Source organism: Cariama cristata, unplaced genomic scaffold (assembly GCF_000690535.1).
Source record: "Cariama cristata isolate BGI_N322 unplaced genomic scaffold, ASM69053v1 scaffold42633, whole genome shotgun sequence".
Classification (NCBI taxonomy): Eukaryota; Metazoa; Chordata; class Aves; order Cariamiformes; family Cariamidae; genus Cariama; species Cariama cristata.
This window is the reverse complement of record NW_009608610.1, coordinates 1-317: the sequence shown is the minus strand read 5'-3', so window position 1 is coordinate 317 and position 317 is coordinate 1.

Genomic DNA, 317 nt, shown 5'->3' with positions numbered 1-317 from the left:
TCAGAAGAGACATTCCCCCCCTCCCTCCACATTTCAATTGCCTCTAGATCCCTCCTTAACACCTGCAGCCCACAAGAAAGCTCAACACCTCCATCCCCCATGGCCTACCCTGCCACCTCACAACTCCGGGCACTCACAGCCCAGCTCCTACATGCGTCACGGTCCCTTTTGTTTCTTCCCCACTCCAAGTCCTCCACCCAGACAGGATCTGCCTCCTTCCCTTCCCCACCAAACCAACAAATGTCCCTCCAGCACACCGCAAGGCTCTCCCATGTCCCCTGCATTCCCTACGCCCGTTTGATCTCCCGAATGCAGTC